This window comes from Zingiber officinale, chromosome 1B (assembly GCF_018446385.1).
Source record: "Zingiber officinale cultivar Zhangliang chromosome 1B, Zo_v1.1, whole genome shotgun sequence".
NCBI lineage: Eukaryota > Viridiplantae > Streptophyta > Magnoliopsida > Zingiberales > Zingiberaceae > Zingiber > Zingiber officinale.
This window is the reverse complement of record NC_055986.1, coordinates 129,743,460-129,750,688: the sequence shown is the minus strand read 5'-3', so window position 1 is coordinate 129,750,688 and position 7,229 is coordinate 129,743,460.

Sequence of the window (7,229 nt, the reverse complement as noted above, 5' to 3'; positions counted from 1 at the left end):
CAGCTGCATCCTCTCTTCTTGGGGGAGATCAGTAGTATTTCGATCCCACTCCCCTGCCGAGTGGCCGACTCATCTACATATATCTTCCAGACAACTTCTAGTTTAGGATTCTGTACCTCAGTGACGAAATCCACCAAGCACTGTGCTTTGATGGTCGTTCGGGACTAATACTGGATGTCGAACTCGCTGAGCTCCGTCGTCCATTTGATCAACCGGTCGGACGCCTCTAGGTTAAGGACTCTTCCCAAAGGGCTATTGGTCATCATAATGATTGTGTGCGCGAGGAAGTATGGATGGAGCCTCCGAGTTGCGAGCATCAGTGCATAGGCCAATTTCTCAAGACCGGTGTAGTGAAACTCAACATCCTTTAAAATATGGCTCAGAAAGTACACAGGCTGCTCATCACCATTTTGCCTAACTAGTGTCGAACCGACCGCATGCTTGGTTGAGGACAAATAAATACGAAGTGGCTTGCCGGCAACAAGCTTAGCGAGCACGAGCAACGAGTTGAGATACTGTTTAAGATCCTCGAATGATCGGTTGCATGCCTCGTCCCACTGAAACATGGTGGCTCAGCGCAGTATCTTGAAAAATGGCAGGCTCTGATCGGATGACTTGGAGATGAACCGCGACAGGGCAGTTATTCGCCCGGTGAGACGCTGAGCTACCTTCATATTTCTGGGCGGCGACATATCTTGCAGTGCTTTCACTTTGCTCGGGTTCGCTTCAATGCCCCGCTCGGTAACTATGTAGCCCAGGAAACGCCCACTCCTTGCGCTGAATAGACACTTGTTCGGATTTAACTTGATCTCATATGTCCTCAACGTCTGGCACGTCTCCTTGATATCGACGCAGAGATTAGCATCTCAGAGGGATTTGATCAGAATGTCATCGACATATACCTCCATGTTGCGATCTATCTACTGCCGGAAGACTTTGTTCATCAGTCTCTGATAGGTAGCACTAGCGTTCTTCAGTCCAAACAGCATGACGTTGTAGCAGTAGGTTTCATCAGCCGTGATGAAGCTGACCTTCTCCTGATTTTCCTGGGCGAGCGACACTTGATGATACCCTTGGTAAGCATCCAGCATGCATATCAACTCGCACCCGACAGTTGAATCTACCATTTGATCGATCCGGGGCAGAGGATAAAAGTCATTCGGGCACGCCTTATTGAGGTCTCTGAAGTCAATGCAGACTCTCCACTTTTTCTCGGGCTTGGAGACCAGCACCACATTTGCAAACCAGCTCGGTAATTGAACCTCCCGAATGTGGCCAACCTCTAGGAGCTTTTCTATCTCTGCTCGGATGATTACATTCTGTTCGTCACTGAAGTCCCTCTTCCTCTGCTTCACCGGCCGAGCGTCTGGTCGGACATGGAGTTCGTGCTGCGCAACTTTAGGAGAGATCCCAGGGAGCTCGTGTGTCGACCACGCGAAGACATCATGGTTCCGCTGGAGACATTCGATCAGCTCGGCTTTCTGCTCGACCTTCAGATCGACAACTATGAAGGTAGTAGCTTCCGCTCGGCTGGGTTGGTTCTGCACCTCTTCCTTCTCTTCGTAAATTAAAGTAGGAGGTTTTTCAATTATGGTGCTAACCTCTAGCCGGGGAGTCTTCCGGGCAGATTTGGCCTCCGTCTTGACCATCTTGACGTAGCATCACTGAGCGGCCAACTGATCACCCTTTACCTCTCCTACCCAATCTTCTATCGGGAACTTGATTTTCTGACAGAAAGTTGAGGTGACCACTCTGAATTCATTGAGGGTCGGTCGGCCCAAAATGACGTTACAGGCTGAGGTGGCGTCTACCACGATGAAGTTCGTGACCCTCGTCCTTCGGAGCGACTCCTCCCCAAGTGATATGGCCAGCTTGATTTGGCCGATCGACTGTACCTCATTGCCGGTGAACCCATACAGCAGGGTTGTCATTGGCAGTAGCTCGCCCTGATCGATTTGGAGTTGATCAAATGCCTTCTTGAAGATAATATTGACCGAGCTGCCTATGTCAACAAATACACGGTGAATGGTATAGTTTGCAATTACCGCTCGGATAATGAGGGTGTCGTCGTGCGACACTTCGACTCCTTCGAGATCTCTGGGGCTGAAGCTAATCTTGGGCTTGCTCGCATTCTCCCTGCTGCAGCCAACGACGTGGGTTTCCAACCGCCGAGCGTATGATTTTCGGACTCGGTTGGAGTCTCCGCTGGTCGGTCCGCCAGCTATAATGTTGATCTCGCCTCACGCCATGTTGCTCCTATTCTCCTCCTCCCGAGCGGACGGTCTCCTTCGCTCACGTGCAGCTCGATCGGGCTCGGTGCTTCTTCAATGGGCCTGCTGCGATGATCTCCTTACTTCCTCTCGCCGTTCGGCGCCATGGTGCCCGTGTCGCCGGTCAGGAGAGGGAGACCAGCGGCGATAACTTCTAGGCGCCGGTTGGGCCACCGAATTGAATTCGCGACAGTCACGGGTGTTGTGAGTTGCTAACTAGTGGAAGGAACAGAACATAGGGGTCCATACATTTCCTTTCGGGTTTGGATGCTCGGCGGCCACGTGCTGAACTGCATGAGGCCTTTCTTCCTGGTGTAGCCACACCCCTTCGGCTCGGGGTCCTCGTGGTGGCTGATGGTTGATTGGCGGCCTCCATTCGGTCGACGCTAATGGTTCGGATGGCGTTTCCTTCCTCCTCGCTGCCTGGGCCTCTTCCACGTTTATGCATTCGTTAGCCTTCTTCAGCATGTAATTGTAGTCCCGAGGTGGCTTTCGGATGAGAGACCGGAAGAAATCTCCGTCCACGAGCCCTTGGGTGAACCATTCATCATAGTCTAGGACAAGACCAATGGGATGTCTATGGCCGCCTGATTGAAGCGTTGGATGTACGCTCGGAGGGACTCTCTGGGGCCTTGCTTCATGGAAAACAAGCTAACGCTCGTCTTCTAGTATTGTTTGCTGCTTGTGAAGTGGTGCAAGAAGGTCGTTCGGAAGTACTTGAAGCTTTGGATGGACCCGTCCGGCAACCTTCTGAACCATCGTTGTGCTGAGCTGGAGAGCGTGGTGAGGAAGACTCGGCACTAGACTCCCTTTGTATACTGATGATGAGTGGCAGCGTTATCAAACTTATCAAGATGGTCGTCAGAGTCGGTCGACCCATTATATTCTCTGATCGCCAAAGGAGTGTAGTGCATTGGCAGCGGATCTTGTAGGATTGCCTCGGAGAATTGACGGTTGACCCGCTCGGGTGACGAATCAGCTCGGGGTGGCTTGCGTTTCCTTGCGTCCCGCACGGGTGCTTCATTTGAAGAAGAGTCCCTTCCTTGATGGGTTTGAGCAATCTCGAAGGGCATTTGAAACAAGGCTCGGTGGAATGGAATAGGCGCAGGCGGAGCCTCCCTGCGGGCGAAGCCTCCCCGTGAGTGTCGATCGTCCCTTTATTCTGCCCCTAGATGGACAATTGCTCCGGTCGGTCTTCATGGGCCGCTTGGCCTCCCGAGGCCGATGTTGCTTGTTGAGCCAACCGATCGGCTAGCACTCTTTGTTGTTGCTGCTTGACTAATTTTGCCGCTCACAATTGTAAAAGTGCGTCGAGCTCCTCTTGAGTGAGTGTCATCGTGTGAAGTCGCCCAGCTTCTTCCATCCTCTCGGCTCGAATACAGGTTAGATTCCCACAGACGATGCCAAATTTGATTATGTCCGAGAGTCGAGGTGATGGACGCTTGGGATGTGGCGCTCCTGTTGACCGTGCGTGGATCTCCGGCGAGACTAGCCTGCAAGCACAAAAGCGTCAGTGCCGAGCTTCCTCGACGATAGCCCTCCGACACTCAAGTCAGATCTCCGGCGAAGGTAACAAGCAAGCAAAGAAATGAAAGTGGCAGCGTAACTGTAGCTATAGTAGAATGCGCATACCTCCGTCGAAGCTTGGGGTCCTGTATATAGGGCTCTCGTGGGTGCGCGTGCATGCTCCTCGAGGCATGCACGCATCTCAAAGCTCTCCCTAATAGGACATGTCAAAAAAGTGTACCTGACACCATACCTCAACATCCCGAGCATATTCTAACAAGACAGTGGAAGCTTCCGTCGTACGATTCTCTACCTGATCATGTCGCCGACCATGCTGTCTGTCTGCGACACGGGTCTCGAGGAGGATACCAGTTGATCCTGCCTCTGTCTGTTAGTGGGGTGAACGGGTGGGCCGCTCGGCCAGCTTTTGTATGCTAGCGGGTCGAGCGGAGAGGCCGCTCGGCTAATTCTGCTATCTGGGCCGAGCGGGATGACCGTTCAGCTACTTCCATTATCCAGGTTTGCTGGGTCGGGTTTGCGCTGTGATGGTTGTGATCTGATCTATGGCCGATCTGGATGTCCGCCCGGCACATGCCTAGCTGCTCGGCAAATGAATTGTCGGTCGACGCCTGCTTTGGTGATAGTTTTGAGCGTCGGAAGCTCGATACGAGACCGAGCTGTAATAATGTCAGACCGGCCATTCCCTAGTCCGATCGGCAGATGAGGTCGCCCGATCGGACGCTAGCCCGGGGCGTTGACCGCCTTGACTTGGACCTTCCACATGGTATTAACCTCTCTGCGGGGCGAGGCCCGACCTTGTCACTAGATCAGATAGGTTCGCAGGACCTGAATCTTAGAGTAGGAGTCGCCGAAGGCTCCGAATCAAGTAAAATCGACCGTGTTTTATTGTGTTCACTTTCTTAGTTTTCCGCTACGTACTCATCTTTTAAAATAAAAAAAAATTCAAATCCACGTGATTCACCCTCCTTTCACGTGCGACTCGATCCAACAGCATGGTGGGTCAAGAGTCAAGTAGCAAATGGTAAGTAAGGTAAGCAACTGGAGGAGAGACCCAGTGAAGACATGTTTCCAGTTGAGGGAACAGTAGGTGTTGGTTGGATCTAGGATTTCAGTGAAATTTGAAGTCAGGATCAGACAATCCTAACACTGTCAAAATATTTATTTTATATTATACTTATTGTGCTAACTCTGTGATGCAGGAAACTGAAAGCTAAAAAGGGCTTCCAAGTGCTCGGGAAGGGTCTAGGAGCATGAAAGTCTGAGCGCCCGAGTGAGTCCAGGCGCCTGGATTGGGTCAAACCTAGCCACTTATGCAAATGAGTTGGCGCACTCTAATTGACTGACACACGACCGCGTTCAGGTGCCTGGGGGTGGTCTAGGAGCCCAGGGGTGGTCTAGGCATCCGGGGGTGGTCTAGGTGCCCAGGGGATAGAACTTCGCTGAGGAGCAGCCAAGTCAATGATCCAGGTGCCCGTAGGTGGTCTAAGCGCCTAGAGCTGAATAATCCAACGATGAAGCAAGATCAGATAGACCTCAGTTCAGGTGCCCGGGGTGGTCCAGGCGCCTGAAAATGTCTATAAAAGAAGCATTCGACCAGCCTTCAAAAGACAACTTTTTTATGTTCATTCTTGATCATCTAGCTACTCCATCCTGGTGATACTACTGTGCTACCACTCAACTACATCTGACCCTGTCGGCAAATTAACACAAATACACAAGCGCATCCATTTTGACATCTTTATATCGGTAACTACTTTTTATTACGCTTACTTTAAATACTTGTAAAAAGAAAGTATAGGGTTTTACATTTTCCTCATATTTTTTATTCAATTTTACTACTTAATAGTGGATTATCCATTGATAAATCTAAAGGGTCTGAGTTTTATAATAGGAGTCATCAAAAACTTCAAATCAAATAAAAATCGACTGCATTATGTTTTTCACTTTCATACTTAATTTTATTCCACTGCACTCTCAGTTTTAAAAAAGAACGAGTTTTAAAATCATATGATTTAACCCCCCCCCCCCCCCCCTCTTTCGCGTACCTACGATCCTATAGACTCTACCATGAAAACTTTTCTTTCTCCCGATTTCTCAAATTGAAATCACAATCAATGCCACTGAAATGCAAAATAAAGTTTAAAATCTTTTTCATGACAGTTAGTTGAAGGAATGAGTATTAACAAAGAGAATGAATATATTACTGGTGCGATTGCACAAATCTGTTGAAAATATGTCATAACATTTAGACAATTGCTAATCTTGTTCAAAAATATTAACAAGATTGATAGATGACATATCCTGAATAAATTCGGAGCACGACTCATACTTAAAAGTCGGCCTTCAAAATATTCATCTCTATTAATCCTTTAATTTATTCCTTTGGGTGTTTTATTAGTGCACCACACTCAAAGACAATCACTTTTGTTTTTGATAATTCAGATGTCTAATTCTTACGATCCAATTAATTCTAAAGGTGACTAACTTAACCTTATAGAAATTTTTCACCGATCTCTAAGGGTAAACTACAAAAGCGTTGCAATAAGTCATTGGCAGTTGACTCTGTGATCTTCGTCATCCTTGTAAGGTCGTCCAATGTCGAATCGGTACTCCGCTGGTGAAGGCAAACTCATGGCCTTTTTCCTCCATGGATACTTCGGCCCACAGCTACCAGACTAAGTTTTTCTACTAAATTCACCACTTGCACATATCTTAGCAAAAGATCGTGTAGAAATTAAAAAAAGGGAAAATTAACCATATTGTTGAATCCAAAATTAATTAAGAAATAAAGAGTACAAGACCTTTATATAATTAATTATAAGAAAAAATCTAAACCCTAAATTGTAAAGGTAAAACACTAAATCTAAACCCTAAACTGAAAAGGTAAAAGACTAAATTGCCCTCAAGGTTATAAACAAATAATTCTAATAAATTATATAATATAACAGCCCCCCTCAAACTCACGATGCTACAGCCAGAAGCATTAAGAGTTTGTCAGATAAAAAACGGAAACACGAAGCGGAATGACCCTTGATAAACATATCAACAATCTGTAGTTTTGAAGGAACAAAAGGCAATGTGATGGTTCCAATCTAAAGATGGTGATGACTAATGTGACAATTGATTTCAATATGTTTTGTCCGTTCATGAAAAACTAAATTATGTGTAATTTGAATAGCACTCTGATTATCACAATATAACGGAGTAGGTTGATGAAGAGAGATGCTCATATCCGCAAGCAACCAACGCAACCAAACTATCTCACAAGTAGTTGAGGCCATGACAGGATACTCAGCTTCTATGGAAGATCTAGAAATAACATCTTGCTTTTTACTTTTCCAAGAAATGAGGGAATCACCAAGAAAAATGTAGAAGTCAATGGTAGATTTACGATCCGTAGGATCACCAGCCCAATCCGCATCAGAGTATGCA